Here is a 27,490-nt window from a genome sequence, read left to right as displayed (position 1 = left end):
TTGTCTATGAAAATAATGATATTAAAAACTATTGTCCCTTTTAAATGTGGATTATAAAATTTTTGCTGCAATATTGGCACAATGTTTGATGAAAGTTCTACAGTCTATAATACATTATGATCAAGCTGGATTCCTTCCTAAAAGATATTTGAAAGATAATGTCAGAACAGCAGCCAAGAAGGTCTGAGCGCCTGCTCCGGCTGCAGTGCCACTGAGGATGTTCTCCGCAGCTGAGAACGAAACGTCTGGAAGGAAAACTTTCTCCAGTAGAACACGGCACTTGATCCCGAAAGATTCTACAAACCCTAATAATGTCAGAACAGTTTGTAATATCTTGGAATATTATGAGACTCATCCAGAGAAACAACTGGCTTTAATTTGTTTAGATGCTTCACTAATGTTCGTTGGCACTTTATGCTACAACAACTGAAAGGCATGGAATGTGGTGAAAACTTCTTGAGAGCAGTAGAAGCAATAGATACCAGTATAAAGGGAGCTGTGATAAAAGATGAACAATATAAACTCAGAGCCTTCGCAGATGACTTAGTCTTTATACTAGAACAACTGATAGACCCAATAGACTGTCTTATAAATAAGATCAAACAATTTGGTTACTGGGCAGGATTAAAGATTAATTACCATAAAACAAAATTTTTGACAAAGAATATGACGACGGAACAAATTCAAACCTTCCAGCAAAAATCAGGGGTTTTGTATGAAAAAAGAATCAAATATCTAGGTGTTGTTATTTCAAATAAGTGTAGCAACTTAAAAACAGATAATTATGACAAACAACTGAAAGAAATTAAAAAAGATTTGGAAAAATGGCACAACTTGAACCTATCTTTAATGGGAAGAATAGCCTTAATAAAGATGAATATCCTCCCAAGGTTACTATTCTTGTTTCAGACTATTCCAATAAGAACATAAGAACATAAGAGAAGCCATGTTGGATCAGGCCAACGCCCCATCAAGTCCAACACTCTGTGTCACACAGTGGCAAAAAATTTTATATACACACATACACTGTGGCTAATAGCCACTGATGGACCTGTGCTCCATATTTTTATCTAAACCCCTCTTGAAGGTGGCTATACTTGTGGCCGCCACCACCTCCTGTGGCAGTGAATTCCACATGTTAATCACCCTTTGGGTGAAGAAGTACTTCCTTTTATCCGTTTTAACCTTTCTGCTCAGCAATTTCATCGAATGCCCACGAGTTCTTGTATTGTGAGAAAGGGAGAAAAGTACTTCTTTCTCTACTTTCTCCATCCCATGCATTATCTTGTAAACCTCTATCATGTCACCCCACAGTCGACGTTTCTCCAAGCTAAAGAGTCCCAAGCGTTTCAACCTTTCTTCATAGGGAAAGTGTTCCAGCCCTTTAATCATTCTAGTTGCCCTTCTCTGGACTTTCTCCAATGCTATAATATTCTTTTTGAGGTGCGGCAACCAGAACTGCACACAGTACTCCAAATGAGACCACACCATCGATTTATACAGGGGCATTATGATACTGGCTGATTTGTTTTCAATTCCCTTCCTAATAATTCCCAGCATGGCATTGGCCTTTTTTATTGCAGACGCACACTGTCTTGACATTTTCAGTGAGTTATCTACCATGACCCCAAGATCTCTCTCTTGGTCAGTCTCTGCCAGTTCACACCCATCAACTTGTATTTGTAGCTGGGATTCTTGGCCCCAATGTGCATTACTTTGCACTTGGCCACATTGAACCGCATCTGCCACGTTGACGCCCACTCACCCAGCCCCAACAGATCCCTTTGGAGTTCCTCACAATCCTCTCTGGTTCTCACCACCCTGAACAATTTAGTGTCATCCGCAAACTTGGCCACTTCACTGCTCACTCCCAACTCTAAATCATTTATGAACAAGTTAAAGAGCATGGGACCCAGTACCGAGCCCTGCGGCACCCCACTGCTTACCGTCCTCCACTGTTTTAAACAATATTTTTAAACAGTGGGTTTTTTCAAGAACTGAACAAGACGGTCGCCAAATATGTTTGGCAAGGCAAAAAAACCAAGAATTAAATTAAAGACACTGCAAGATTCGAAGTTAAGAGCAGGTATGGGCCTTCCAGACTGGTAATTGTATTATAAAGCTTCTGTGCTTTTATGGGTAAGAGACTGGATACTGCTGAATGACAAGAGACAATTGTTGTTAGAAGGACATGATCTTACTATGGGGTGGCATGCATATTTATGGTATCAAAGACTTGAAGGCCATTCCTTTTTTAAGAACCACTGGTTTCGAAAATCCTTGTACCATACGTGATCATGGCTAAAGACCAGAATTTATCAAAAAATTCCAAGATGGGTTTCTCCAGTAGAAGCATTTACTCATCCAAATCTCCTAAAATCAAATCAGAATTATAGGTATGATGACCTGTTGGGAAAAGATAATCAATTGAAAACCAAAGAAGAACTGGAAAATATGGAAATTAAAATGAACTGGTGGTTGAGAATTCAAGTTGAATCCAGATATGCCAAAGACAAGGCAACAGGTTTCAATACAGAACAATACTTATTTGACAAAATTCTTTTGGGTTCACAAGAAAAGCTAATCTCCAAATTATATGCATATTTACTTCAAATGAAGACACAAGATAAAGTTGTAAAAGATTGTATGGTCCAATGGGCAAAAAAAATTGGTTATAATATTACATTAGAAGAATGGGAGAGATTGTAGAAGCTTAATGTTAAATTAACTAGGTCAGTAACTTTTAAAGAAAATTTTTATAAGATGTTTTATAGATGGTACTTGACCCCACAGAAATTGTGTAAGATTTATACTAATATGTCTAACAAATGTAGGAAATGCACTAAACAGGTTGGTTCTTTTTACCATATGAGGTGGACATGTGAGATGGTGAAGGGTTACTGGAAAATGGTGCATGAAATATTACAGAAGATTATGCAGACACAGATCCATTTCAAACCAGAACTATTTTTATTGAACATATTTCCTGAGGACTATTCCAAAGAAATGAGACATTTGTTGGCACACTTTAACACAGCAGCTAGGATTCTCTTGGCGCAGAGATGGAAATCTCAGGAAATTCCCACGAAAATGGACTTGGTGGGAAAAATTCTGGAAACAGCAGAGCTGCATTTTCTATCCCAGCTGGTGGCTGGAAAATCTAAAGAAGAAGCAAGAAAATACTGGATGAAATTTTATGCCTGGTTAGATATTCAAGACTCTTAAGATTCTCTGGTGTGAACTTATTTCTCATTTCCCCTACCTGTATTTTATATTATAAAATTACCTTTACTGGAATTGTCAAAACTAATAGATAATTTTAACAAAAAATTATGCTATAAAATTTTAAAATGTGGATGATGTTTAGTTTAGACATAATAATATGGGACAATTTATGGAAAGAAAGTATTGTAGAATTAAGCTTGTACTTTTTGAAAGTATTTTTATGCAGAATAAGGTCAAAATGTATTGTGCTTTCTATTCCCCCTATCCCCTACCCTCACTCTTTCTGAAACCAATAAACCTTTTGAAAACTGAAGAGAGTGGGCTCAGGTCTATGACCATGAATATTCACCTGTTGGCCATTTCATTTTATAGTAAGGCCCTAAGATTTAGCAACCTCTGCGGCTGTTTCCTCATCAAACATACCATCAAGGCTTGAAGGAGGTTATCCCCTGCGTCACAGTTCATTAAGACTCTGGGTGGGGTGGTGATAGTGCACCTGGATATTTTTTTTAGGCAATTGCCTCTATTTAGGTCTGATGGCCTGCATCTCTCAGAATGGGTCATGGATTCCTAGCTAAACAGTATTTGTGATGTTTGTCATGTTGGCTGCAGGTTTAGGAACATTGGTAGGAGTGGGGCATAGTGGTCTCCTACTCTATGGTGGTTTCGGCATTGGGACAGATCCTTGTGGGGAGGTCATGTCTGTATGCTGGCATCCCTTATTTTGGGGGCTCCTTTAAGCGGCCTTAGAGGTGGAGCCACTCAGCTGCATGCTTCCACCACTAGGAGGCAGGAGGACCATGCAGCAGCTGGTGCCTACATGGATCCTGGGATCTTGGCACTCCATAGTTTATCCCCCAGCAAGCAGGCTGGGGGCATTTTTTGGGTGATAGATGGGTCACCCAGTGCTTTGAATCCATCCTTATGCTGCACTAATTCTCTTTCATCTGGACTCAATAAAATAAGCTGTGGCCATGTTTTTAACAAAGAATTGCTGTATTGCATGTTTATTCCTTCAATTGCTTTACCCCTTATCCTTCCTTACCAAAATGCTTTTGATCCAAACAGATCAGCAGCCAAACAGACCATTAATGCTGCTAAGGACTACTTACATGAGCTTCTAATGGTAGTTTTTAAAAAGGGTTTATTTGTGACTGATTTATATGACTGCTGCATAGCTGTACACAGAGGCACATGCAGTAGCAATGGAATGTTCACATACCAGTTTTAGTTGCACTTTCCTTGTAACCCACTGTGCTGCCATCACCCTTGTGCAACTGGGCTACTTTGTGGGGCTTTTAAAAAATTAGCAATTGCTATTGCATTAAGCACACTAATGAATCTTTTGCCACAATAAACTAGATTGTCTGAATTCTCTTTGTTGCAGTGAAAAAGTCTAGAAATGTACATTTCTATGTAATGTAATGATTACATTTGATACACAATAAAAACTGGGAATTTGAAGAAGCTGGTAGTTGTATCAGTAGATCAATAGAACATCACTTCAGATTAGCTGAATGGCAATTGCCAGCAGAATGGCAATTGACAGAAACTGAGTGGCAATCACCAGTTTCAGAAAAGCCTGTAGTAAGAGGGGAAGCAATCTATTTAAACAGAGCCAATCAGAGCAGCAGTAAATTGATGGAGAGAGTAGAGTTCAAATAGGTTGTGAGAAAAGGTGCATGTGTATGGACTGATGCTGGTAGGGAAGAATACAGTGAAACAACCTGCCCCTTAGCTGCAAATGGGTTGATGGACTTAAAGAATAGTCCATTAAAAAAGAGCACCCTGCTTGTAGCTAGTAAAGCATGCTCCCAGCACATGTGGAATAGCATCCCTTCAGCTTTACTACCTCTCCAATTGGTAAATGGTCTCTCCCTAGATCTTTGCCATTCTATTCAGAACATGTTAACATTTCAAATTGCATTTTTGATACAGCAAGGAGAGGCAAGGCAAACTCTGAGACAAAATCCCTCTAGTCTGTTTGAGCTGAGAATCTTTTCTCTCTTGCTCTCCCTTCCCGTCTGGCTCCTCCAGCCCTTCCAAGGATCTTGATTGGCTGCTAGGTGCTCTGCTCACAAAGCAAACAGGTCTAAAGGGGACTAATGTTTTTCAGGAAGAGGCAGGACTTTCCCCCATCTGTCACAGTACCCTTTTCCAAGATTGCCTGTAGGGTAGCAGTTAGTTTATAGTTTTTTATGTAGTAAGTCCATTTCTTTGCGATGGCCTACAAGAATGGGTATGGGAGGGCAAACTTGTCTCACAACCTTCAGGAATGCATGGAGGACAGTTTTATTGCAAAAGAAATTTTGTAAACTGTTCTGAATGATTTGGCTGTATTTTTTAAACTGCATTTGTATTGTTTTTAGTGACTTTTGTCGACCTTACCAAAGCTTTTGATACCGTTAGCAGGAAAGGCCTGTGGCAAATCTTGGAACGTTTAGGATGTCCCCCGAGGTTCCTCAGCATGATCATCCAGCTACATGAAGACCAGCGAGGCCAAGTCAGACACTGCAACGACCTCTCGGAGCCCTTCCCAATAGGCACAGGTGTAAAGCAAGGCTGCGTTCTCACGCCAACTCTCTTTACGATCTTCTTTAGCATGATGCTTCAAAGAGTCGCAGTAGATCTAGATGATGACGATGGTGTCTACATCCGCTATCGCACCGATGGCAGCCTGTTCAACCTGAGGCGACTAAAGGCTCACTCCAAGACAATGGAAAAACTCATCCGAGAGCTACTATTTGCTGATGATGCTGCACTCGTCTCCCACTCGGTATCAGCTCTGCAGCATATGACGTCCTGCTTTGCAGAGGCTGCCAAGCTATTCGGCCTAGGAGTTAGTCTGAAGAAGACAGAAGTTCTCCACCAGCCTGCACCCCAGGAAGATTATCACCCTCCCTGCATCACTGTGGGTGTATCAGTACTGAAGACAGTCCAGCAGTTCAGCTACCTGGGGTGCATCATCTCCTCAGATGCCAAGATTGACAAGGAGATCGACAACAGGCTGGCAAAGGCAAACCGTGCATTTGGCCGACTGCACAAAAGAGTGTGGAGCAACAAGCACCTGAAAAAAGGCACAAAGATCAATGTTTACAAAGCGGTTGTGATGACAACCCTCATCTACGGCTCTAAATCGTGGGTTTTATACCGTCATCACCTGCGACTCCTTGAGCGCTTTCATCAGCGCTGCCTTCGCACCATCCTCAACATCCACTGCAGTGACTTTGTGACCAACACTGAAGTCCTCAAGATGGCGGAGGTTACAAGCATCGAAGCAGTGCTGTTGAAGATGCAGCTGCGCTGGGCAGGGCATATTTCTAGGATGGAAAACCACCGCCTTCCCAAGATTGCTCTGTATGGCGAACTTTCCACCGTCCATCGAAATAGAGGGGCACCAAAGAAGAGGTACAAGGACTCCTTGAAGAAATCCCTTGGCACCTGTCGCATCAACCATCACCAGTGGTCTGACCTAGCCTCAGATCGCAAAGCATGGAGGCACACCATCCACTAGGCTGTCTCTTCCTTTGAGAACGCACGCATAGCTGGTCTTGAGGACAAAAGGAGATTGAGGAAGAATCGCACTGCTACAGCACCAACCCCAAATCAGACTTTTCCCTGCAGCCACTGTGGCCGGATCTGCCTGTCCCGCATTGGTCTTGTCAGCCACCAGCGAGCCTGCAGCAGACGTGGACTACTGCACCCTTCTTAAATCTTCGTTCGCGAAGTCAAGCTGAGAGAGTTTTATTACTGGACATGTCTTGTTTTCGGTGTACTTGAAGCTACTGCTGCTTTGTTAGACATTTTGAGTCAGAAGAGAGAAGGTGGAATGTGACTATTTTAAATAAACAAAACTGTTCATGCACATTAGCTCAACAATCCTAGAAAATAGTTGGTTATCATTCACAAATCCAAGTTCTGTTTTTCAGGAACTAACATGTGTAGAGCAAACATGTGTAGCCGCCCTGAGCCTGCTTCGGCGGGGAGGGCGGGATATAAATAAAAGGTATTATTATTATTATTATTATTATTATTATTATTATTATTATTATTATTATTATTATTATTATTATTAAACTTGTTCCTTGTGCACAGTGACAAAATACCATGAAACAGGCTTGCCCATTGAAACCAACGTAAGCAATACCCCAATACAATAACCCTGAACATCTGAAACAACAATGCTAAAGGATGTGAATTTTTCTAATGAACTAAACAAGCCAAACCAGAATAAAATTCGGTACACATTCCTACTTCTTTATGACATAGCTCCCTGTTAAATAGCTGGAGTGCAGCCACACATTGATTATAATGGTTTGACAATAATGTTATAATGAGACTGCAAGCTGATACACTGGAGCAAATATTTAGAATCATGGTATTAATTGCAGTGCAATATTTATGTGATATTTACTTAATCATAATAAATTTGATAACTTGTTAAGTTGATTTTAATGATCAAATCTGAACTTTTCTATTCTTTTACGTACTATGCTAATCAGCTTTCTGTAACCTTTTGTCAAACCAAATGATACAAATTAATACCAATGATAACATGAATTTGCATTCTGCCATTCAGGATCTTTTCTTCCATAATATCACTGTGTCGAGTTCAATGTATTCTGCACAAGGGTAGTCCTGTTCCCCCAAGTCCTGCCCCCAAAAACAAGGGAGAGAGGGAAAGAAGGAACCCAACAACTTGTCTAGCCAGCCCAGTGCTGCTTTCTGCATCAACAGGGGAAAAACTGAAAAGCAGGTGGAGATGGGGAGTTTCAGATGTCATGCCTACCAAGAAAACTCAGTTTCCTGGGCTGACCTGGTTTAGAAGCATTTGTCATGGAAGTTACATCATTTTCAAACTTCCTATAGCACTTGTACACAAGTTGCAGTGACAGACATGCATCAAAATATTGCAGCTTCATTCACTGATGGTTACAGGTTACACTCCTTCACTACTAAAAAAATGGATGACGGAATGCTGCTCCTCTTTGGGGCACATCTCAAGTGGGGTGGCCATCTTTGCGCACTACCATGATGGTGTGTTGCTTGTCTGCACTCTGCTGCCCCCTGTAGGACATTCCTTATGTCACTGGTAAAAATACTGCCAAATTACAGACAATGGTGTGGTGTTTCTAGATTTTATTGTCATTTTCAAGTTTTCATTTGACTCACCTTCATATTGTTGTTGTTGTTCAGTTGCACGGTTGAGTCCGTCTCTCTGCGACCCCATGGACAAAGTCACGCCAGGCCCTCCTGACTTCCACCATCCTCCGAAGTCTGCTCAAATTCGTGTTTGCTGTCCAGCCATCTCATCTTTTGTCGTCCCCTTCTTCTTTTGCCTTCTGTCTTTCCCAGCATCAGGATCTTCCCCAGTGAGTACTCCCTTCTCATTACGTGGCCAAAGTATTTGAGCTTCAGCTTCAGCATCTGACCTTCCAGGGAACAGTCTGGGTTGATTTCCCTTAGGACTGATTGATTTGATCTTCTTGCAGTTTCAAGGGACTCTCAAGATTCTTCTCCAGCACCACATCTCAAAAGCATCTATTCTTCTGCGCTCAGCCTTCCTTATGGTCTAGCTCTCACTGTCATACATTACTACTGGAAATATCATCACTTTGACTATATGGACTTTTGTAGGCAGGGTGATGTCTCTACTTTTTATTATACTGCCCAGGTCCACCATAGCTGTCCTCCCAAGGAGCAAACGTCTTTTAATTTCATGGCTACAGTCACCATCTGCAGTGATCTTGGATCCCAGAAATGTAAAGAATGTCACTACTCCCATGTCTTCCTCTTCTATTTGACAAGGTGTTATGGAATCTTAGTTTTTTGATGTTGAGTTTCAAGCCTACTTTTGGGTTCTCCTCTTTCACCCTCCACAAGAGGTTGTTTAGGTCCTCCTCACTTTCTGCCATTAGAGTGGTGTCATCTGCATATCTGAGGTTGTTGATGTTTTCCCCGGAAATCTTAATTCCAGCTTGTGCTTCATTCAGGCCAGCATTCCGCATGATGTATTCTGCATATAAATTAAATAAGCAAGGTTATAATATAAATCCTTGTCGAACCCCCTTTCCTACTCTAAACCAATCAGTTTTTCCATATCCCGTTCTGACGGTTGCTTCTTGACCCTTATACAGGTTTCTCAGGAGACATGTGAGGTGGTCTGGCACGTCTATCTCTTTAAGCACTTGCCACAGTTTGTTGTGACCCACACAATCAAAGGCTTTAGCGTAGTCAATAAAAGAGAAATAGATATTTTTCTCGTACTCCCATGCTTTCTCCATAATCTAGCGAATGTTGGCAATTTGATCTGTAGTTCCTTTACCTCCCCGAAACCCAGCTTGAACTTCTGGTAGTTCCCAATCTACATACTGCTGAATCCTAGCTTGTAGGATCTTTATCAGCTTGCTGGCATGTGAAATGAGTGCAATGGTGTGATAGTTTGAACATTCTTTACCCTTCTTTGGAATTGGAATATAAACTGACCTTTTCCAATCCTGTGCCATCTCCGTAAATAAGTAGGCAAAAAGAGGATTCTAAGAACATTTATATTTCTGAACTTCAGCAAAATCTGTCTTGGGCTGCAAGAATCTATCAGTGGCTGGCTTGTCATCTGCATCTGCATTCAGCCTGGCTGGCCATTTGCAAAGGTGAATTGTCTCTCTGCTGCACTAGCAGCAGCGAGGCTGGACTCTGACAGACAGAGCTGTCTTGCAAGCTCTGAAAGATCAACTGGAGGCCCTGGCTGCTTTTCAGCAGCCAGAAGTGGGAAGAGGGAGGTGATCACTTGCAGCCCTGCCAATGGTGGTAGCAGCAGCAGTAGTGGTGCACATTGAAGGAGTCAAAGGTGCCTCCTAGAGTGCAGGACTTCCTTGCTCAGACTACTCATTGTATTAGCCCTTGGCATATTTCTAGTGGCATCTGCTTCCATGATTTTCTCCCAGGCACATGCATTCTACCTTCATACAACAGTTCAGTCTCAATCTTAGAATATCTCCCCCTTTTTCATTACCATTTCTCTGATGTTCATCTTGCATATGTGGAAAGTCACAAGACTTGTGCAGGGTTTTTTTTTTTAATGGAAGAAACCCCCTTTCATGGTTTTCCATCTGTATTGGAACAACACTTAGGGGTATTGCAGTACTCCCCCAGGACATCTACACTACCAAATTTCTAACAGTGGTGCATAAAACTAAAGGAGCTAGCACTTCTGGCTGCCAGATAATCTTAGGATCTCTAGGCGATATTACACACACTGCCATATGATGATTGATTGATTAATTCCAACAGATAGCAATGTACCCATGGACATAAGAACATAAGAGAAGCCATGTTGGATCAGGCCAATGGCCCATCCAGTCCAACAAGCTGTGTCACACAGTGGCCAAAAAAAGTATATATATATACACACACACAATATATATACACACTTTGGCTAATTGCCACTGATGGACCTCTGCTCCATATTTTTATCTAACCCCCTCTTGAAGCTGGCTATGCTTGTAGCCACCACCTCCTGTGACAGTGAATTCCACATGTTAATCACCCTTTGGGTGAAGAAGTACTTCCTTTTATCCGTTTTAACCCGACTGCTCAGCAATTTCATTGAATGCCCATGAGTTCTTGTATTATGAGAAAGGGAGAAAAATAGTTCTTTCTCTACTTTCTCCATCCCATGCATAATCTTGTAAACCTCTATCATGTCACCCTGCAGTCGACGTTTCTCCAAGCTAAAGAGCCCCAAGCGTTTCAACCTTTCTTCATAGGGAAAGTGTTCCAACCCTTTAATCATTCTAGTTGCTCTTTTCTGGACTTTTTCCAATGCTATAATATCCTTTTTGGAGTGCGGTGACCAGAATTGTACACAGTATTCCAACTGAGACCGCACCATCGATTTATACAGGGGCATTATGATACTGGCTGATTTGTTTTCAATTCCCTTCCTAATAATTCCCAGCATGGCATTGGCCTTTTTTATTGCAATCTCACACTGTCTTGACATTTTCAGTGAGTTATCTACCACGACCCCAAGATCTCTCTCTTGGTCAGTCTCTGCCAGTTCACACCCCATCAACTTGTATTTGTAGCTGGGATTTTTGGCCCCAATGTGCATTACTTTGCACTTGGCCACATTGAACCTCATCTGCTGCGTTGACGCCCACTCACCCAGCCTCAACAGATCCCTTTGAAGTGCCTCACAATCCTCTCTGGTTCTCACCACCCTGAGCAATTTAGTGTCATCTGCAAACTTGGCCACTTCACTGCTTACTCCCAACTCCAAATCATTTATGAACAAGTTAAAGAGCATGGGACCCAGTACTGAGCCCTGCGGCACCCCACTGCTTACTGTCCTCCACTGTGAAGACTGCCCATTTATACTCATTCTCTGCTTCCTATTAATTAGTCAGTTTTTGATCCACAAGATCCGCCCTGAGCCACTTGTGGGAAGGGCGGGATATAAATTCTAAATAAATAAATAAAAATAAATAAATAAAGAGGACCTGTCCTTTTACTCCATGACTCTCGAGCTTTCTAAGGAGCCTTTGATGAGGAACTTTATCAAAAGCTTTCTGAAAGTCAAGGTAAACAACATCTATTGGGTCTCCTTTGTCCACATGTTTGTTCACCCCCTCAAAGAAATGTAACAGGTTAGTGAGGCATGATCTTCCCTTACAGAACCCATGCTGAGTCTTCCTCAATAACTTGTGTTCATCAATGTGCCTACTCATTCTGTCCTTGATAATTGTTTCTACTAACTTTAACCTTAAAGTCTGCTAGAGAGCTGACAGGAAAGATTCCAGACAGTAAAGCAGACAACTCCACTGCCACTAAGCTTGAAGAACAGTAGCATAAGGAAGAGGTCAAGAGCATTTGTTGACTCAAGGAGGGCAAGACATCTGGGCAGACTGGCAGCAGCAGTAGGAACAATGTGTGTAACTTTTGTTACTGAACCATGTGGGTCACGCTTGAAACAGTCTTGCAATGTAGATTGAATTATACCAGGCAGAAAAAAAAATTAGGGAAAAAATAACAATTCAAATAAATCACAGATCAGTTGTAATTCCCCCCCCCCAAAAAAAACCCCCCAGCTATGGTATGGTGGTGGCAGCAGCACAGTTAAAAAAAATGAAAGGGTTTTTATAAGTAGAGGACAATGTCAAACTGAGGTACCATACAATCATAGTGAATCACACACTGAAACATATATAAAGAAGATTAACCAATAAAGCTAATAAAATTATGCAGAGATTAACTAAACATTTGGACTCCACAGAGTCAGAAGTGGCAGGAGGAAGCAAGAAGTAGAAAGAAGCAAGCCACAAATAAAATAATGTTTTAAACACTGAAGAACTGGGGAGGAGGGGGGAGTGACAAGCCTCAAATAAAATCAGTAAATTGCTTTAGAAATTCTACCTGTATGCAATCCTGGTGGCTCTCTTGCCCTCCTCCAAAAGAATAAAGCTTTCTATGCCCTGATTAGTAAAACACTGCTTATAAAAATAGCACAAAGAGATTCTGACTGACTGCAATAATTAAAGCTACTAAATAAAATGAAAGAAAATTATAGGGTTTTTTTTTTTGTTACAGGCTGTTTAAATGGGGTGTCTGTTTAGTTTTCATATTATAATAATCACAAAGACCTAACCATTGTAATTATGGCCATTAATAATGAAATAAATGCATGCCTAATATTCACTGATCATATTGGGATGTAGCATTCTCTCTGTGCTCTTTATTTTGCAGACTATTGGTGGGGATGTGTAGGTAGGTACTATTGCTATAAACATTTTTTTGGTTGTTGTGTGGAGGCTCACAAAATCGTGTCAGATAGACATAAATAATTTCTGTCACAACGAGAGACTTCCACCAGAACATCTCCCGCAAGAGACTCATTGCTGAGAGCTGCGGTGCTTTGCACTAAGTATTTTTCTCCCCTCTAAGAATTGTCTTGTTTATTGCTTTTGGTTCATAAAATGTACTTCCACCCATTTTCAACTATTATGTTGTATCTCAGACTGATCTTTAGCCATGTAATTGCTATTTTAAAAGGATAATTAGCAGTCTCTGATTAACTGGTGCCTTGTGATCAAAAGTCCACATAGGCAAAATTATAGATAATGTGACAAAGGTGAATGGCATCACAAAATGAGCTGCAAGCAATGACACATGAGCATCACAGAAATAAAACAATTACCCATTGGAGGGACATATGTGATTCCTGGGAAAGATGTCTTTGTGAATAAGGCTGCAATGGAGTTCCACAGAGAGAAAAGTTTATGTGAACTGAATACTCTCCAATTCTTGTCCACTTCCTTCCAGAATCAGTTTAAGAGCCACTCTAGATTATTTTTGATGTTAAGTGCATGGAGTTTGGTTCACTTGTTCGTGAGCTAATGTACTAGCTAAGCTATTGTCCCAAAATGTTTCACAGTGCTTGACAATTTTAAGTTTTGTTCTCTCAACACCATAATATCACCCATCCGTTGCAGTCCCACAGCTCTTCCTGTCAAGATACCTTTGGCTGTGGAACAACTAATACTGCTGCAAATGTCTCATTATAAGTTTATTATTATATAATAAACTTATATTATAAGCTATATTATTATAAATAATGTCTCATTATTTTCCCAATGAAAATATCTGCCTAGAGTTTGGTATTTATCCAACAGGGAAAATTAACAGGCAGGATGTCAGGGTGAATAGCAGCTCTAGAGTGGTGTTGGTGGTAGGTTCATCTTCACCAGGAAACAATAAAAAGGAAAAAGCTAACCCCTTATTAGGACTGCTGTTTTGAGCCCTTGGAGGCAATTCTCTGCAACAAAAATTGCCCAGCATAGCATCATTGGAAAAAAAAAATCACCTTTCTCAGTGTACTATTTTTCTGTGTTTAAAAGAATATAATATCCTGAAATATGAAATGCTCCACAGGCACAACTAGACAAGAGCATGGGAAGATCCATGATTGTTATCTCCCATAGCATTTTTGAGAAATACTAATAGGAAATGAATTGGAGTGTTGCTGATTAGATTTGGGCCACAGTGTTGGGGAAGAATGTTTTAACTCTTTCCCTTCAGTCATGTTCTCAATTCATATAATTCCTCCTGGTGTTCTGTTTACTCCATGGAGGGGGGTGGAAACCCATGTTTGTCCTTTGGGCCTCCTATGATTGCTGTTTGCATTTTAAAAGCAACATGAGCATTCTAGCCACAGATCTACCATCATAACTAGTTTTAAACATGCCAGATAATAGTTGCCTGGCATTTGTGTTGAGAAAAATGAATTTCAAAATGTGTAAAGCACAGCATCTTGCTAAGGAATCTCAGTTATATGCATCAGTGTGTCTCATACTACGTGGTAAGGAATACAGTATTTTTAAATTAAATTTCTTAAGGTCAGTAAAATGCCACTGTTTTGACAAATAACAGTGATCACATAAACCCCATGCATCCAGATGGCTGGCTGTTTACTGGCAAGGCAGAGCTAATAAATTCCCCAATTAGATAGACATTAATATTACATCCCTTTAAATTCTAAGCACAGCCTCATGGAGTGGGCTGATACCTTGCTTCATCTCTTGTGCTTGCTCACAGAATACTGCCATGCTTCTGAAGTAGAGTCATCCTCTTATTGTGATGAGCATAACTAATTTCCATTAGCAGGCTAAAGAAATATAGCTGGTTCAGTCTTCTCAGGAGAATTTCACTGGGGTGCTATTGCTTATTCCCTGAATTTAATGAATAATGTGGTTTTCTATAAAGGAGGGGTTGCTAGCTGCTGACTTATAGGACACATACAGTTCCACTTTTAATTTGGCCTCTGTAGGTTATAAATTTTAATCAAGGTGTGCAAAAAAAAAACCTGACTACAGTTTCACTTGCAAAGAAAAATGTGTTCAAGTTGTATAGAGATATCCCACACTTTTAACTCCTTTTTTTGGCATTCAGGTCACATCTGATTTATGGTGTCTCCACAGGGTTTCCAAGAGAAGTGGTGGTTTTCAAGGCAAGGAGTGGTTTGATGTTGCCTGCTTCTGTGTTGTGACCCTAGTATTCCTAGTGGGATATTTGGGTAACAGGGGGCATAGAACATGGAGGGCATGTAGAGAAGCATCCAGGGGTGGTCTTCTGTGACTTTATTGTCTTTAGCTTGCACAGGATCTATACACTCCTGAACCTACATCTGTCAAAATGCCAGTCTGTGACAGGCTATCATTTTGACAGGCACAAGTTCAGGAGGTTCAGGGTGTATAAACAGATCCAGTGCAAACCACATCAAGTTTGTAGGGGATCTATGGCTGATTCTACCTGCCTTCCAAGTTTGGTGGGAATTTGATTTATGGGGTCTGCCTTATGACCCCCAAAGGAAGTGCCCCATAAAAGTGCTTGCTGAAAAAATTACCGGGGGCACATTCAGGGATGTAGTAGATGCCTAGTGCCTGCTGGCATGTCTCCTTGGAACCGTTCCTACAAGTTCTGGGTTTAGAGCAAGGGTGGGGAACCTTTTTTCTGCCAAGGGCCATTTGGATATTTATAACATCATTCGCGGGTCATGCAAAATTATCAACTTAAAAAATAGCGCTCTGCCGAGGGAGAATGATTCAGGCCAGCAAAATTAATACAAATAATTGTTTCTCTATTTGAAGTCATATGGAGAGAGCCTAATTTGGCACACACACATATGGCCCGCTGCACTACGCAAATGCCTAGGTCCAAGGCTTTTTTTGTAGAGGCCGCCACGTGGTTTGGCTTGGCATAGCAATCCCCAAGGGCCAGACCAAGTGATTTCAAAGGCCATAAATGGCCCTTGGGTCAGACGTTCCCCCACCCCCGGGTTCAAGTGTTGGGGGTTGATGTCTATTTTAGTTTTTTGGGGGGGGGATGGGGGTGTATGTCTTGGAGCAGGGATATGTGCTTGTGGGTGGCTCTATTGCTGCTGGTCTGGCCCTTGCTGGGGGAGGGATGGGCATCCTCTCTAGGCTGAGGAGGGGGCCTTATGGGGCACAAGCTTCTATTGGGGTGCTGTGGTTGCAATGTCTTTCTCCCCTTTCTGCTGATTCTCTGTGGGGGTGAGAGTAGTTTCAGGGGGCAGTGGCTGGATAAGCAGCTGGTGATTGATTGTGCCTGTATGCACCGCTTACCAGGGCATCATTGGCTATTGTTGCATGATTAGTAGAGACTGCTGTGGTTTTTATGGACTCAAGGATGCTTGCTACACAACCTGTGTCTGCTAGGGAGCTGCACATTGTTGTTTCCCCCTGCAAAATTTCCATAGGACATGGGCTAGTGACACCATGATCACACGAGCTGGCAGATACTAATCACTTTTGTGGCCTTTAGGATTAGGGATGAACACAAACCAGATTATGAAATAAAGCCTGTCATGAATTTTGGCCGGTTCATGGTTTGAAAAGGAATATTCATGAACTGAAGAACTTTTATGAATTTTGATGTAGTTCATGGTGGTTTGTGGCAGTTTGTGAGAGCAGAAAGCAGTGGTTTAAATGGCTTCCAGTGATTTAAGCCAAACTGCTGAATGGAAGGGAGCTTTCCCCTGCTCAGCTGTGATTTAAATGCCCCCCTTCTTTCTGATCCCCACAGCTTTTTGCAGGGAACAGAAGACAGGGGTTTAAAACTTTAAATGGCTCACAAACTGACACAAACTGGGTTGAATCATGAACCAACCTCCTTGTTCATATGGATTTGTGGTTCAGTCATGAACTACGCACCAAAATACAAAAATGCAGTTTGTGCCCATGCCTACTTAGGACTGTATTGCCATGCTGTTGGCCAACACTTTGCTGAACCTGATTTTATTCTGCTTTGTTCTGAGGAATCAGTTGATCTTCCCAATTTAGCATCAATCCATGTTCTAAACACACCTGGAACATTAATTGTACACAAATATTTACTATATATCACAGGCATCAGTAAAGAGAAATGGCCAGTGAGCTTAATTTGTATTTTATCCCAGATCTGGCTTAATGCCATTAATATTTTGTTACAGCCACAATTATCCTGTTTAGTATTCCATATACAGGAACTCAAGGTACACTAATATCATAACATTCCATGTCCTGAAGTACATTATTCTGTTCATTCTGGAAACATTCCATTACAGAGGCATTGTAATATTTACAATATTTGGTCCTGCAAATTTTCCTTCATCTTAATGCAGAATATCTTTCTTTAGCCTAATCCGATAATATCCTCAAATAAATTTGCTGAGCATTTTTGAATATTTGCCAGCTGATTTAATAACAAAATTGGGATAGCAGAGAACAAAATAGGTACCTATTTTCATCTTTAAAGTTGGTATTCTATCTAGCCATGTGAGATACCCTTTTCCCTCACACAAAGTGTCTATCACCCTCTTAAACCTCTCTCTAGGTTATAGGTTATATGTAGGTTAGGAAATCATAAGCTACCATTCTTCTCTCTTTTAAAATATACAGAGAGTCATGACCATTTCACACTTCAGGTCCTCTCTGACCATGACCATTTCACATCTCAGGTCCTCTCTCAGTCCCAGAGACATCCACAGGCAGGGTAGCCCAGCCCCCTTTAAAAATAAGCCCTCACTCACATAGAGTTATTGGGGCTAGGGTTCAAACGCCGTTGTAATCGCTCATTGCCACCATTTATTCATATGCTTTTACACACAGACACACACATATTAAATTGTGTGTATGTGTGTGCGATTCTTTCCCTTAGACATGCAGCCCATAAGGTTAATCACAACAAGAAAAATTTTGTTTATGTTATGAACAAAACATGGAGGAAACATATAAGTAACAATGTTTCACTTCCATTTAACTTTTGAATGGAGGTCCTATTTCTACAACTGGGATCCTTTAGTTACAAATTTGTTATTTTTAGTGACTCGAAGCAGCTCTTCTGCACAGTTTTACTCTGTCAGGCATCCTCATTTTTTCCTTCTTTGATTCCTAAATTGCCAACTCCACTGCTACTAACATCTGTCATTCCCAACTGCTGTTTCCCCCCCCCCCCAACCCCCACTCTCAAAATTCCGTCCTCTCTCATTAGTTGCTTTTAGGGAGAGCCTGAATTTAGCCTCTCCATCACATCATGATAAATTTAGTTCTGCCCAGAATTTTAGATCTTCTTCAACTTTAAGATTTATTTAGTCTAAATTTTATCTTAACAAATAATCTATTTTTTCACCAGTACTTAACTTAAAACATGTACTATATTAACCTAAACATGTAATATTAACCCAAGTAGTTCCTGTTATCTGCAATATTTCTGCCTTAACCTGTTGTCCTATAGTAAGACTCAGCCCGGAGGAAGTCGACGGAATTCTCTCTGTTGCACGACCAACAACTTGTGATTTGGACCCTTGCCCCTCTTAGCTGATTAAATCTTGCCAGAGGGAGCTTAGATGTCCTTTACGGGACATAATAAATAGATCCCTCTTAGAGGGGCGTTTTCCATCACCTCTGAAAGAGGCTTTGGTCCATCCCCTCCTGAAAAAATGTACAGCAGATCCGACCGAATTGGCAAACTACCAACCGGTCTCTAATTTACCGTTTTTAGGTAAAATTATTGAGAGGGCAGTGGCGTTGCAACTGCAGAGGTTTCTGGATGACGCTTCCGTCCTAGACCCTTGCCAGTCTGGCTTTCGCCCGGGCCATGGGACGGGGACAGTGCTGGTCGCCTTGGCGGATGACCTCCAATGGCAACTGGATCGAGGCGGCATGGCGGTGCTGATGCTGTTAGATCTGTCGGCTGCGTTTGACACGGTCGACCATCAGCTACTGACCTGCCGCCTCGCCGACATAGGGGTTAGGGGGCTGGCCTTACAATGGCTTTCCTCCTTCCTCAAAGGATGGGGACAAAGGATGGCAATCGGGGGTGAGCTCTCCCGGAGGCGCACAGTAGATTGTGGGGTGCCTCAGGGAGTGGTTCTCTCTCCGATGTTATTTAACATCTACATGCACCCCCTTGCCCAGATTGCCCGGAGGTTTGGGCTGGGTTGTCATCAATATGCAGATGACACCCAGCTCTATCTGCTAATGGATGGCCGGCCTGACTGCGTCCCAGGGAATTTGGACCGGGCATTGCAGGCCGTGGCAACCTGGCTTAGGCTGAGTGGGCTGAAGCTGAACCCAACGAAGACAGAGGTCCTTTGCGTGGGCCGCGGTGCTCTGGGAAGGGAAATACCTCTCCTGGTTTTTGATGGAGCCAGGTCAGGAGCCTGGGAGTTCTACTGGAGCCTTCACTATCAATGGAGGCCCAGGTAGCTGCCACTGCCAAGTCGGTGTTTTTTCATCTGAAGCGGGCAAGGCAGTTGGCCCCTTTCCTGGAGCACCAGGACCTGGCAACAGTGATCTATGCGACGGTCACCTCAAGATTGGACTACTGTAATGCCCTCTACATGGGGCTGCCTTTGTGTCAAACCCGGAAGCTGCAACTAGTGCAGAACGCAGCGGCCAGGCTGTTATTAGGACTCCCGAAATGGGAGCATATACAGCCAAGGCTGCGCGAACTGCACTGGCTGCCAGTTACATACCGGGTTCGCTACAAAGTGCTGGTCATTACCTTTAAAGCCCTATATGGTCGAGGACCTGCCTACCTGAAGGACCGTCTCTCCCCATACGAGCCCCAAAGAGCACTGAGGTCAGCAGGGAAGAACAAGCTGACTGTCCCTGGGCCAAGGGAGGCGAAATTACAGAATACTCGTGTACGGGCCTTCTCCATGGCAGCTCCGTGCCTGTGGAATCAGCTCACGGAAGAGGTGCGGGCCCTGTGGAGCCTAGACCAATTCCGCAGGGCCTGCAAGACCATCCTCTTTAGGCAGGCTTTCCCAGACTGCTGACAAAGGATGGCCGAACTGATGATCCAACAAAGTAACTCTATAGCGATCCTGCCATTATGTAAATATGTAAATGGATAGAATAGCGCCCGGAACATCTCTGCTGCTGTTAAATTATAAATTATATAAACTGGATTGGTTTTAAGATATGTATTTAACTATTGTATAATTTTAATGTCGTTCTTAATTATTGTATACTGTATAATGCTTTATTTGAATGTTGTTAGCCGCCCTGAGCCTGCCTAGGCGGGGAGGGCAGGATACAAATAAAATTTAATTTATAATTTAAACCCCATCAACATTGATTTTGATCTACTGATTTTATATATTGAGACTGTTACAGGCAATGCTTTTAAATCTCTTATTTTTAATGGGGAAATTAGCTAAGAGACTTGGTAGAGCGAATTTAGGAGCGAGGATCTTTTCTTTCAATGATACGGAATTTGAGTTTTCAACCAAGAATAGTACAAGCAATCTAGGATACTTAGGATATGTAGCAAGAGGATTTACACATACACACACAGATCCATGTACAAGCAATCAAGAGACTAAGAAAATAGAGGTTATCGATAGAGGAATTCAAGGGTTGTTGAAGTGGGTAATATTCACCTGATCCAGAAGAGGAGACGTCTGTTCAAGGGAAAATACACGGAAAAGAACATGAACGACTAGCGTAATGCGCCCTATAGACCCAATTACAGTAGTAATGGGTGGTACAGACTGCAAATGGCGCCCTATAGAATGCACACATGTGGGTTTTTGACCCACACTATATAGGGGTTCAATGGATGGGGGTCGTTAGTTACCAAGGGGCTTTGATGTTCCATTGATGGCTATCTTGAATCGCTATGTTGGGGAACTTGGCACATTTAGCTAGGATGATAAGCTTGGAGCGATTGAATAATTCGTTACCTGGTTTTGGCTGACACTCGGAAAGGGATGAAAGACCTTTAAGGGTAGGATCAATCAAATTATACATTTGATTGGAGTTAGCAAGGTAGAGGTGATAGGCTGGAGGAAGAGACAATTGGCAAGTAGCAGAAGATCAGAGTGAGAGTAGTACTTACCCGCAGTTCCCATGTTATTATGCATCCCATTTGGGCAGAGGCTCTGGAAGGGGGAATGGGTGAGACTATGCTGAGACACAGACTTCAGGCACCAACCAAAACAAGCTCTCTACTGAGTCCACTCCACTTGTTTAGATGGAGTGTTTTCTTGGCCTGTCTTTGGTTGGACTCTATTTTGTTTAACAGAAGTAGGAGACTCTCTTTATTTGCACTGGGGCACTCCATTTTTATTTTATTTATTTATTTATTTATTTTTGAACTTATATCCCGCCCTTCTCACCGAGGTGTCTCAGGGCGGCTTACAACATTGTAATTTACATAGATTCAGTTTAAAAACATTTACATAATACAGTTAAAACCATAATTAATAAAACATAAATAAAATAAAACCAGCGGTCTGCAAGTACATTTTTGTTCCATCCAGAAGATTTTCTCATTGTCAGTTAGGTGTTATAGGCCTGCCGGAAGAGGGCTGTCTTACAGGCCCTGCGGAACTGCCCTAGGTCCCGCAGGGCCCGCACCTCCTCCGGCAGTTGGTTCCACCAGTAAGGTGCCATTATTGAGAAGGCCCGATCCCTGGTGGATTTTAGGCGGGCCTCCTTTGGCCCGGGGATTACCAACAGGTTTTGTGAACCCGATCGTAGTACTCTCTGGGGAATGTGTGGGGAGAGACGGTCCCTAAGGTAGGCAGGTCCTAGGCCATATAGGGCTTTAAGGGTAATGACCAACACCTTGTACTGGATTCGGAATGTTACCGGCAGCCAGTGCGGATCCCGGAGCCCCGACCGAATGTGCTCCCATCTTGGGAGCCCTAGTAGCAGCCGGGCAGCGGCATTCTGCACTAACTGCAGTTTCCGGGTCCGGCACAAGGGTAGCCCCATGTAGAGGGCATTACAGTAGTCCAACCTCGAGGTGACCGTAGCATGGATCACTGTTGCTAGGTCGTTGCGTTCCAGGAAGGGGGCCAATTGCCTCGCCCGCCTAAGATGAAAGAATGCGGACTTGGCAGTGGCTGCTATCAGGCAGTGCTTCTCCATAACAAGACCAGACCATAAGAATCTATGATATTCTAGGCCTGACATATTCCTAATTTCCAAAACTTTTTTGAATAAATTGGAAGAAACAACCATAAGCTCTATGCATTATTCAGACCATGCTCATGGTAATTTAAACAATTAAAATTATTTTCCCAATTTAACTCTCAGCTGGGATCTATAAATGATCTTAAAGAACCTGACATTTAAATAATGATTTATTACTCAATGTGCATTTTAGGAGGAAAACCCAGGCTGAGCTATCTGGTTTTTTGTTTGTTTGTTTTAAAATAATAATGTATGGAAAGGAACATTGGGTATTACCATCTAGGATGCTGGTAAAACCAGTATTAGAGTAATTTTTTCTTAAACTGAGATTTTTTAAAAAAAACTCATGGTAAAACAGGGAAACTGTTAGCAGCCAGGGTGAATAAATAGAAGGCCAAAGAGATAATCACAGGAATAAAAAATAGTGATTGTACAATAGAAACTAAAACTGAATGCATTGTTAAGAAATTTGAAAAAGAGTATTAGAAGAACCCATACATTTCTGACAATCCAAAAATTAAAAAAAAATCTTAGGAAACTAAAGTTGCCAAAACTTACTAAGGATAATAAAGTCTGGTTAGTTAGACTATCCTTTACATGAAATAATCTCTATAGGTAAATATCTTACAAATAATAAAGCGCCAGGTCTAGATGGTTTCAGTACTGAAAATTATCAAACTTTTGTAGATATCCTTTCTATACTTTTGTTTCGGGCATTAGAAGAATACCTTACAAAGCAATTGCCAATGTTCCAAACTACAGGTAAAGCTTTATTAATTTTAAAGCCCAGCAAAGATAATAGATTGTCTCCTTTAGATCCATAACTTTATTAAATAATTATTATAAGACCTTGATTAAATTTTTGGTTTCTCTTGGTCCTGCCTCCTCTGCAGCTTGGCAGCCTCCTCCCTCCTTTGCCAATCAAATAGCACTGGAGGTCTGGCAGGAACAGCCTCCCACCTCCCAGAGTGATCTAAAGACCCCTGACAACCAGCTGGTCAGTGGGGTCTTTAAATCGCACATGGAGGCTGGGGTCTGCTCCCTCCAGACCTCCCATACAATTTGAATGGCGGGGATGGCCCTCAAGCTGTGGTGGGGGCAGGGAGGGAAGTCCTTATTTGTTTATTTAATTTGATTTTTAGCCTGCTGTTCCCATAGAACAGGCTCAGGGCGGGTTATATCATAAAAACAATCAACAGTAAAAAACCAATTTAAAATATAGACAATCGAAAATTACAGAGTAACAATAAGTACTAAAATGGCCTTGGGCTGCCACCTCCCCCCACCATTCAAATCAAATGGGAGGTACAGCAAGAGCAGCCCCCAGCCTCCATATGTGATTTAAAGCCCCTGCTGACCAGCTGGACCTCCAGCATGATTTGAATTGTGGGAGGGATGCAGTGGTGGGAGAGCCCCTGGGGCTGGTTGAGGGCCCTGAGTTGGCCCTCCCCCCAGAAGTCGGGGTGGGCCTCCACAGGCTCTCCTGTAGCCACAGGCCTGACAGCTTCAATTTTGTTTTTCTTTAGCCTATTTTTGAAACATTTTTCTGTCCTATTTGTCTCTGTACTACTTCATCCCATTTCACATTGTTACCAGTACCTCGTCTTGAAGCTGAAAAGCATCTTCCTTCTGAGAATAACTTTGATTATTCACTGCTGTATGCCTTATAGATTTCTTCCCCTTCTTTTACAGGATGTTATACCATGTTTCCTTGTGTTTCTTTTATTGACAACTGTATGCACCTTAATTAATGGTTTTCTTTGTATGGCAATATGCTTTAGAATACTGCCCCCCCATTTCTTTCTTCATACTCATCTATAACCAGAATAATATTCTTAAAGAGCTCTCAGAATCCTGATCTTCCCTTTCTCTGGTTCTGTCTTTTGAGGAGGATATATGAACACCATATTATTTTTAAAAATATAATTAGTTTATCTGTCACTGAGTTCATTCTATTAAGGTTCTGCTAGGAACAATTCATGTCCTCACAGATTTTTTCTTTTTCCTCTTAGATCCCTTTCTTTCATTTTTCATTATTCAGTTTCCTAACATTTCTTTTCTAGCATTAAGATATTGATGGTTTCTACTAGACTTGAACAAATGTATCTGTAGTTTTCTAACTTGTTTTCTTTTCATAGCTGTGAAATATTTTACTCTTTATTCCTGTAACAATATACCGTAACTCCTTCCTCCTCTTTAACCTGATGGACAATTGTGTGTCTTATATACTCCTCCTACACACCTTTACTCTCATTATGCTGAAATGTCAAAGGACTACCACTCCAGAAACATGAGCAGCTGTACAGGCAGAAGCCAGGCATAGGATCCAAGGTTCAGATCCAAGGCAACCTTCCTTTTATACAGCCTACAATGTTTGTGAAAGTGAACTTCAGTTTTTTAAACCATCACTTTCCATTGTCACAGGCATGTGTGTACAGGGCCAATGTACATACTAAGGTGGGGAGGAGAGTCCTTGACCTGCTCCAACCAATAACCCTGTGAATGAAAAATACAACAATAAATAAAATGAATAAGCTAAAATTACTTTTAAAAAATCTCAGTAAAAAAAATATTCTAATTTGAAATCTAACCAGTAGCATTCTGCGATGTTAAAATATATCAACCAGATGCTGGAGAGATGTGTGGCACCTAAAAGTCAGAATTCTAAGTGCAATCGGAATGGCTCTGTGGAGAAAATTCCATGTCGGGTGTCATCACATTAAAGGTCCTAGCCCTGAACACAGGAACACCTGGAGGGGGTCCTCAAAAAGCATTTATTTAGATGACAGGATTCATTCTTTTCATAAACTGAGTGAATTCACAGAGGTGAGTCTTGCTGGTGTGTGTGTGTTTGTGTGTGTGAGAGATATTCCAATTGGAACAAGCTCCATTTTCATTTTTTTATTTGGTCAAAGTGCAAAGTCATAATTTTCTATTAGAGGGAAGAAGTAGGGATCTTCAACCACTTTCAGGGAAGGGAAAGTAATATCTGAAAAATCTCCATCCCTGCTCTCCTCCCCTCAGGACTCTCTAAAGTCTGTGGTGTGATTCACATGTTAGAAAGTCTACTTGTCTTCTGCATAACCTTTAAACAGATGTGTTCAGGGAATTCTGGGAACTTAATTCCTAGGCATGGCCAGGCAAAATTTCCATCAAGACCTTAACATGCAGTCAGTCAATGCTTCCCTACTTGTGAACAGGCAGACTATACTTCCTTTTGGCCACTGTGTGACACAGAGTGTTGAACTGGATGGGCCATTGGCCTGATTCAACATGGCTTCTCTTATATTCTTATGTTCTTTCTGAGAGATAAGTTTAGAAACAAAGCACCCTTCATTTATAACACCCCAGGAGTTCATATGCCAGGCATTTTGGACTAAATGTACACAAGATGTATGCCAGGATGGCAGACCTCACTGACATGTTTAGTCAGGGAACCTGGGAAGGTGAAAAATCCTGGTCTGACCAAACTGCTACCCCTCCCTTCACTCCAAGTTATGCAACAGCTGGAACAATAGACTTGCCTCACCCTATAGCTAATACTGACCATCCTTTCAGTCTCCCACCAATATCCTCTTGCCCACACTTTCCCTCACAAAAGAATCCCCTGACATAGACAGTTTTTCCATGTAACACAAAAGGAGGGCCATCAAGCAATATTTTATGTTTAGTTTAATTAGCAAGCCATTAACACCCTGACAACTGAAGGAAGCAATCAGAGTTTCAACTTCAACTGTTTTTCATTAGGAAATCCTCCCAGCCATCTCCTGTTTCTTTGTCCACTCTGGGAGTGCTAGTCAGATGTTTTGTTAATCCCATCAGTACATGGTTTCAAAGGGTAATCACATCATCATGACCTAAGGTTACATTTTGCCTATAATGTAATGGACATATGCAGCTCCATTGCAGTGTGTCTTGTCTTGGGCACCTAGTGACATCTCACCCCCAAATCCATTTGGGTCCTTCTGTGAGCCACTGGTTCATTTCACAGCCTGCTCTTCATGGATCACTGCTCTCCTGGACACGTAGCTATCATCCTTTGAACTACCTGCTATAGTCCTTCTCACCCCTATATTTCTGCTAGCTTGTGTATTTGTTTCCAGTATGCATTTATCTTCTGTATGTGTTATTTTGATACAATTTCTCTTCTTTCAATAAAACATCCTTTCTTGGTTAAGCAATGGACTGGTGGTTTCTGAAAGTTCTCTAAGGGAAAAAACCCTGTAAAACTTAGGTGGAGAATCTTGCTAGTTGCCCCTTCTTGCAAGCCTGGTCTCCTCGCTAATTCCCCCAACAAAAACAGGAGATAGTGCCACTTTTGGGCAACCAATAGCATTTAGGGGAGCATACCCTATTCATGTCATGCAAATGCATTTAGGGAAACATATCCTATTCAGGTCCATTTGGCAGAGTCCCTATCATGCTCCTTTGCACATAGGAACTTAGTTCCCAGCACAGACCTGCAAGTTCTTGTCGTCTAATGTCCTCCTGGCAACCACTTGCCCACCTCATTGAATTTGTAACACATACCTGCTCTCAACAGACCATCCCTTCTGGAGACTATTTAGTCTTCATAGACTGATTTTTAAAATAATTTCTTTCCTTTTGGGTTGAAACTTGTGTGCGGGTGGTCACTTTGCATTGCTTTCCTTATTCACAGAGGGCTAGAAAGTTTACTATTAGATATAGTCATAACATTTTTGAATGACATCAAATAATTTATTTGTAATTAAGGTGATTAATTACTGAGACTTTTTGTGTAATTCTTCAAATGCTTAGAGTTGGGCAGATCAACAGCAATGTCAGCACAATACAGTCCAGTGACACAATAGTTTTGCACATTGCCAGGATGTACAGTAAATGATGCTCAGAATCAGGTGACTCTTCACAGAAGATGACTGCACATGATAATAATTTATAATTTGTTAAATGAAATTGTAGGCTGTTGTTCTTGTTATATATCTTTTAGGTAAAATAGCCTGTGACATATAGCAATGCTTGCAGGTTTCCCACTGTTTCAGTAGCTGGACTGTAAAACATCCAATTACACCCAATTGTGTAGACTAGTAATAAAATCACAGGAGCTGATAACCTTGAAAATAGCTATATATAGAATGAGATGCTAATTGGTGCCTTGCATTTATTGTTTTCTCTAATGGTCTTGAGCAACAATAATTAAGAAAAAATAATCATGTTTTTTTTTAAAGTGTTGGTAAAAAATGTGATCCAAGAATGTTCGAATGATGATTGTTCCAATGCATTGTGAAAACAAATATTCTTTC

The sequence above is a fragment of the Heteronotia binoei genome, chromosome 7 (genome assembly GCF_032191835.1).
Source record: "Heteronotia binoei isolate CCM8104 ecotype False Entrance Well chromosome 7, APGP_CSIRO_Hbin_v1, whole genome shotgun sequence".
Lineage (NCBI taxonomy): Eukaryota > Metazoa > Chordata > Lepidosauria > Squamata > Gekkonidae > Heteronotia > Heteronotia binoei.
This window is presented reverse-complemented; position numbering follows the sequence as displayed.